At 38.5% G+C, this 7198-nt stretch overlaps 1 long non-coding RNA gene across 2 annotated transcripts; it reads left to right on the top strand.

The window, feature by feature from the left end:
- The first annotated feature begins 742 nt into the window (after positions 1-742).
- Positions 743-6386, top strand: LOC143481992 (uncharacterized). 2 transcript variants are annotated; one of them, XR_013122120.1, is made up of 5 exons: positions 743-1167; positions 1827-2010; positions 2193-2431; positions 3107-3231; positions 5813-6386. It is a non-coding gene; the product is annotated as an uncharacterized LOC143481992 (long non-coding RNA). The 2 variants fall into 2 exon arrangements; XR_013122119.1 differs by having other exon boundaries at positions 747-1167; positions 5829-6386.
- The last annotated feature ends 812 nt before the right edge of the window (positions 6387-7198 follow it).

Below are 7198 nucleotides of genomic sequence, written 5' to 3'. Positions count from 1 at the left end.
ATTTGGCAATACACCAGGGCAATGCTTAATCCAATCAGCAGAAACCCAGTGATCAAAGTTCCAAATAGATACGTCCTCAATGTCTTCCAGGGAGAGAGACGCGAGACACAAACCACGCCACATTGCCCACGAGTCAAGCACATATCCAGCTGAGAACGTTCCATCCGGACATGTGGGTTCTCCCAACTCATGAAAAAATTTTATCAACTGCGGTGAGATACCACTCAATCAACTCCATACTTAAAAATAAAATAGAGGAATGTAAAATTCGAAGAGCATCGTCAGGGTACCGAGATGAGACGGAGAAACTAAGCTAAACCAGGGACTGTGGGAGCAAAGCCGGAACCAAAGGCTTATAACTGACTATTAATGATAGCACTGACTTTGCCTTTCAGCCAATTTTTAAGAGGCATTTATTTTGCATACATTTTTCATTGTTTAAGCAACTTTATGGAATATAAGGCAACACTGACTCTTACTATCTGTGTAACCCTTGCCTCAGTTGAATGTTCTGCTGGGTTGGTCACACCCACCACAAACTGACAGTTTCTTCCACATCATTTGTTGAATAGTAGGATAGAAGGCACTACATATTGGTTTAAAGCTATTCACTGACATGCAATGCAGTACCTAACAGAATTTGCTCAATATGCATTTAAAAGGATTGAAGCAGAAATCAGAAACACTGTTGAATTGAACATTGTGTTGTTCAGATGTGCAGGTCTTGCAATAGGTGGCATATTCTCACTTTCCTATTTGTACTGCAACAGCAGGTCTGGTTTTCACACATCCAAATTGAAGCTCATGGCCCCCATGGGTCTGTTGCAGACAGTTCAGAGATAGCAATAAGTTAAACTAGCATTACTCTGTAAACCTTCTTTAGGAGTCATTTATAAAGGCCAAGAAACAGCGAAAAGCAACACTGACACGATCCTGTAATAAAACAGAAGACATGATGTCTATGTTTTTATGGTTTTATGTAAGTCAAGTGTTTGGTCTCAACGATGTAGAAGGAAAATGCAGAGTGTGAGATTGGTGGGTTTGTGGTCGGGGAGCGATTGTGTGAATTATGTTTTAGTATGAAAATCTGACACAACTGACATATTCACTCAGAGGAGCACATCATGGCAGTGCTACAGTTCCTGCAACTCTTGCTTCTGGTAGCAGGTAAACCTTTATTCATTAAACCTGAGCTTTAAAGGGAAACAGAACCTCAGCCACTAACGCTTACATTCCACATGTTTCCTCTGTTGTGCATTGTGTTTAGGTTTATGAATGTAGGTTTGCACAATTACCTCACAGTGTGGAAGTTATATAAACCTCAGATCTGGAGACTGTTCCACAATGAGAACTGAAGCATATCTGCAAAGAGAGATGTTTCACTGATAGATTGTTCACTGTCTATAGACATTATCTGTTTTATAGGTGTCACTTCATAATATTTAGTAATCTTTATCTTGACAATAATTATGATATCTTGATTTCATTACTAGTGGTTAATTGATTGTGAGATTGTGAAGAAGTTATGTGCAGTTGATACTGCCTGTCTATAGATGTTTTAAATCTATCTATCTATCGATCGATCGATCGATCGATCGATGCTTCATTGACTCTGTGTTGATCATTTATATAGCATGGATAAAATGTTGCCCTGAAGTCAAGTATGGCTAAATATTTTTTTGTTGTTAACAAATCATTAATTTATGTATAAGTGGAAGTGTCCATAATATATCTTTTTTATTTCTTTAGTTTTGCTCTGTTATAAAAACAATAAAACAAAGACCTCAATAAAAGACAAACTGTTTTTAAAAAGTACATTTTTACAGGTGTTAAATCATCTGTGATTCAACAACATTTGATTGGTTGAAAATGCTGTGGTAAAAATGAACGGCACAACCAAGTGTGGGTCTTCCAGAGGACAACTACAGCTGAAGGTTTCTGTGGTGGGACTCTGATCCACAAGAACTGGGTGTTGACTGCAGGACACTGTTACAATAAGAACATTGATGGGTATGTGATGGGAGAAGGATTAAAAATTCAATCAGTTACTTTACAGTTATACAGTATTTTATGATGTGTGTGTGTGTGTGTGTGTGTGTGTGTGTGTGTGTGTGTGTGTGTGTGTCTCGTTGGGTGTGGGGGTGGATGTGTGTGTCGGTGTGGGTGGATGTGTGTGAGTGTTTGTCCTGCAGAACATTTTCTGTCTGGGCAGGTGTTCATCCATATAGAGAATTCCAAAAGTTTAACATCAAGCCAGCTGACATCCACATATATGATATAACTGAGAGAAGAGGTGACATCATGCTGATCAAACTCCCTGCAGCTGTGAGGGGAATCACTCCTGCTCAGCTCCCTCCCTCCTCCTGTAAGACTCCTGCTAATGGAGACAAGCTGCAGCTTGCAGGTCACGGATCTACTGTGGACCAAAATGGTAAAAAAAAAAAAAACAATACAGACTGTTGGTAGGGAAAAACATATATTATACAAGTTAACTAATTATAATTAAGCAGAGTTGGACATTCCAGGTTCAGAAAGTAAAAGTCCTCACCACAATTTTGCTCAGGCTTCCTGGATTGTGTTAATTCCACTAATGTTACCTGGCTTGCACTAATTAGAAAATCCTGCAAGCTTGAGTAAAATCCTGGGAAGGATTTTTACTTTCTGAACCTGGAATGTCCACCTCTGTTATTAAGTTAATTAAACTTCAGTGGCTTCATTTAACATCATGACGTCTTATCTACACATCTAGATCACACCTGTTCTACATATAAGCTTTATGCAATATTTTTTGCTTGCCAGGTTTTCATATTGATGATTTTGTCCAAATATGAAAGAATTCCAGTGAATGTAATGTGTGAAACCGCCTTAAACATCTGTAAACTGCCAAACTGCCCACATTCTTATGGATTGTGTTTCTGCTGGCTATATGTTGTTGTGGTTGTTTGCTACGTCAAAGACTTTCAGTATTTTATATCTTCATATCTTGTGTTGTGCTTTGTTGGTGTTTGTATTGAGGAAGCTTATAAATAAGTTTGACCTTCAATTCGAATACATTAAGTGTTGAATATGTTATAATGTTAATCATAACATCATTGTTATGTTTTAGACAATCCTGACCGCAACAAACCTCTGCAGTGTGTTGACCTGAAAGTGAAACACTGTCTTCATCCCCGGGAAAACTATTTCTGTGGTGAAGGTCAGACTGGTAAACACATCATCTACGTCTCCCAGGTAGGATTCACCTACAGTGCTGCCTGAAATTATTCATGCCCCTGGCAAATTTTGACAAAGGTATTTTTATTCACCGGGACCAGAAATGCCACTGCATCTCCCAGAAGATAAGACAAAATTCAAGAGGCATCATTGTGGAAATAATATATTTCTCAGCTTTTATTTACATTTGAACTAAAAGTGGCATATCCAACATTATTCATACATTATTCATACCCTCTTCATTAATCTACAAAAAATCCTTTATTGGCTATTACAGCAAACACTTCCTATAATTGCTGATCAGCCTTTTGCACATCTCCACTGTTATTTTTGCCTATTCATCTTTAACGATGAGATCCAACTCTTTCAGATTGTAGGGTCTCCTCACCATCAACCTGATCTTTAACTCCCTCCACAGTTTCTCGACTGGATTCAAGTCAGGAATCTGGTTGGGTCACTGCAAAGTGTTTATGTTTTTGTCTGCTAACCATTTCTTCACCAATTTGGCTGTGTGTTTTGGGTCATTGTGGTGCAGAAATGTCCACTGGTGCTCAAAGCCAAGTTTCTCTGTAGACTGCCTGATGTTGTAAATCAGAAAACCAGAAGTCTTCTTTGTCCAGGTAAACATTTGCAAAGGACAAGCAGGTTTTTGTGTGCTGTTTCTGTAGAAGTAGCATTCTCCTTGCTCTGTGTCCATGGAACACAGCAGTATGCAGTGTCCGATGGACTGTCTGCCTTGAGACACTGGCACCAGCAGTGCCCAGATTCACCGGGATGGCCTTGGTGATGATCCTTGATCCTCTCTCACTATCCTCCTGGCCAGTTCTGGTGTCAATTTTGGCTTCCGACCACGTCCTCTGAAATTTTCCAAAGTGCTGAACATTTTTTAATAATATTTTGCACTGTAGCCACTGGAACTTGAAAACATTTAGATAAGTCCTTATGATGTGAGGTCCTTAGTTAGCTCCTTTGTCTTAGCCAGGACTGTCCACAAACCAACTGCAGAGAGCTGCTATTTTTCACCTTTTGAGTTAATTAAAACAGCTGTTCCCAATAAATCTTGGACAATTTTAAATGGTATTGAACTTTGGATTTTTCCACAGATTGTGACAGTTTGCAAAGGGTATGAATAATGTTGGACATGCCACTTTTTGTTCAAATGTAAATAAAAACTGAGAATTTTTTTTCCACAATGAAATATTATCTTCTAGGATATGGCAGTGTCATTTCCGGTGAAAACAATTGCTGCTTGAATAAAAATAACTTTCAGTAAAAATTTGCCAGGGGTATGAATAATTTCGGGCAGCACTATATCTTATACATTTGTACAGAATGGAGCCCTTAAGTTATCATTCAGTTTGTCAGTCCCCATCTACCCGATTCATCACTGGTCAGTTCCTGATCACAGGCCCACTGCTGACTGGGTCATATATAATTGGCTAATCATTTTCAACAGTTTGTTTCTATATAAATGAAAAGTAACCATTACTTATTTATTAGCATTATGTTTTTGTAATGTATTATTTAAAGCAGGGGTGTCCCCTGCAGTGAGGGCCACATTTGGTAAGGTGAAAATGTCTGGGGACCACACATTCAGCTTAGCAGTCTGAAGCATTAAATCCAAATGGACAAAAAATGTATAAGGGGGGTATGGGTTGTGTCTGCATGTGATCAACAGGGGTTGGGGGGGACTGCAGTGTAAGCCAAGTCTACTGCCATCTTCTGGTGAAATATAAAATAGCTCTATTGTATTTTATACTGTGGTCCACTGTGCTGGCAGGCCGCATATTGATTTTATGACATAGACTGCGGGCCAGTGATAATTTTAACACAGGCCAGACATTGAACACCCCTGGTTTAAAGCATATGAAATACGAATACTTGTCACATCTACTTGCCCCGCCCCTTCTGTCAATCATGTTGTGTCATCGTTTTTCACACCACTGGTTGTATTCCCTTCAGCTGTGTTCTGTTTGGTTTACTCGCTAGGTTGTGTATTTATATCATGTGTGTTTTGTCCTAGTTTGTAGGTTAATTAGTTTGTAGTGAGCAGTGTGATGTTTCTAGTAATTGTAATCAGTTTGCCTTGGTGTGTGTTGCACGTTGCATTTATTTTCATATGTTTTTGTTCTGTTTTTCGTGTCTTTGGGTTATAAGCGTGAGTCCTTCTGATTGTATGGTTTTCCAGGTTCGTTCTGTGTTCTAGTACATTTTCTGTTTATTTCATGGTTTGCCTTGTCTGGTTGCAAACTGTTTCTTGTGTAGTGTGGTAGTGCTTGTATGTGTTCATTAGGTTTCATGTATAGAAATGTTTGCTTTTTCTAGCGTTTAGTTTCTTGTCAGATTGTATGTCATGTTAGTTGCCTATTGTATGTCTTTTACGTGTTATTACGTCTTGTCTTGTAGGTTCTATTTTACTGTTTGTCTGGTGAGTCTTGTTATTTCATTTTTCAGGCCGCATCGGTCTCGTATTTTCAAGATTGTCTACTGTTCACAGTAGAGCCTCATTGTGTTTTTGTGTCCACGTATTGATTGTGTAATGCCTGCAACGTTACAATACTGCTCTGAAACAAAGTGCTCAATATTGTTTTTGAAAAAGATTCTCTGAAACACAGGGGGACTCTGGTGGAGGCTGGCTGAAGAAGAAGTGGAGAAAGGATGTGATTTATGGAGTTCTCCATGGATTCTTTGAAGACAGAACCAATAGGTCCGCATTCACAAGTGTGTGTTCTTTAAGGAAGTGGATTAATCACATCATGGAAACATTCTGAGGAAACGCCTGATGACTTTAAATAGTGTCGGTTCTGTGTCGGAGTCCTGACATTGCTATACAAACCATTGCTGGTATATTAAACTACATATTTGTTGCAACTTAAGAATAATAAACACAAACAACCGTTCTGCATGTTTGTTCAACCTCATTTTCATGTTTCGCTGTGATGGACACTCGGATAAGGCGGGACTCAAGTGTGAGTTCAGTCTGTTTATATACTTTATTGAAAAGCAAAATGACAACAAACGCACATGATGTCATGAATCCAGACAAAAGCCAACAAATTTACACAAATGATGTGTCAAAACACATTGGGACAGCAATAACACACTGATGGATCAACTAAAGACAGGGACTAATGACAACAAAGAGCACATGCAAAAAAAAGAAACAAACACAAACAAGGAATCTAATGGAGAGGGACACTGACATGGGATCAGTTACAGCCCCCTTTCAAAACCAATGTTTCTTATTCTTGTTTAATATTTTATATATTGTAGTAAACCAAAATGTTTAAGTATTTTATCATTTTTAATCTATTGAAGGAATGAAGTCAAAGGATAGAATAAAGTTGCATTGCAATAGCAATATTTAAAAACTAGAGGGAGTGTGTTCTTAATATAGTTGTAGCTGTTCCTACAACTAAAGTTACTTTAGGTTTTATGAAAAAAAGTTTAGAATAAATTGTTTTATATATGATGTTTTATTACATATTTGATTCATAACATTGTTTTAGTCAAATTCTACAAGGTACATGTGGCAAATGTGGCAAAATTCCAAGATGAAAGTGAACCTTTCTTTTACTGATTAACCTATTGTAACCATACACCTGTTAGTAACTCTTATAATTGTGACGGGCAGGGTGAGCGAAATGGAAAAAATGGAAGTGATCACGCCAAGTCTCATGGAAAAAGGATGGTTTAATGAAGAAAGTGCGCAAACCAAAAACCTGTGAACTGCTCCGAATTAAAGATATAATAACCAGGTACTGGTACAAAGACAAGACATATATAGACGAACAAACGACACTCAGGTGAGACGGATCGCGGCCCCGCCCACCTGAGGGACGAACACCACATGACCACAACAGGACAGCTGCCGCTGTGGACCGGCAGGGGGCCCTCTGCAACGTGACAATAATAACCACACACTCAATCTCATTGTCCACACATTCAATCAGTTTATGCTGAAACATGTCTTAATAAAACCAAA

Source organism: Brachyhypopomus gauderio, chromosome 18 (genome assembly GCF_052324685.1).
Source record: "Brachyhypopomus gauderio isolate BG-103 chromosome 18, BGAUD_0.2, whole genome shotgun sequence".
Taxonomy (NCBI): domain Eukaryota; kingdom Metazoa; phylum Chordata; class Actinopteri; order Gymnotiformes; family Hypopomidae; genus Brachyhypopomus; species Brachyhypopomus gauderio.
The sequence above is the reverse complement of the archived record's forward strand: the minus strand, read 5'-3'. Positions and strand labels throughout refer to the sequence as shown.